Raw genomic sequence first — 394 nt, 5'->3', positions numbered from 1 at the left:
GCTCTTATCTGATTACAGCAACAGAATGCTGCAGAACAGATGATGGGTAGTTGAGATGTCTTGGTGGGAAAATTGAGCAATGGGCAAAATTGTCACTATATTTACAGATTGTTTTCCAGAATCTGTTTCACAAACAAGGGCTAATCTTTTTTGAGAACTTCATATCACCAGTCATTTTACATCTATTCTCATTCATATACATCACACTTGCTTCAGATTGGTGTATCAAAAAATTTTTCTGGGAACACAAATTAAAACTAGTTGCTTTGGAAATAAAAAGTGAGAAATAGATAAACAACTGAGCGGGGGTGGGTGGGGGTGTTTATAGGCTTCATTAATTATGACTTTTCTGAATATAACAATATTGCTTTCAACATAGCAAACAAATTCAAAA

This window comes from Octopus bimaculoides, chromosome 28, assembly GCF_046866305.1.
Source record: "Octopus bimaculoides isolate indiv1 chromosome 28, ASM4686630v1, whole genome shotgun sequence".
NCBI lineage: Eukaryota > Metazoa > Mollusca > Cephalopoda > Octopoda > Octopodidae > Octopus > Octopus bimaculoides.
The sequence above is the reverse complement of the archived record's forward strand: the minus strand, read 5'-3'. Positions refer to the sequence as shown.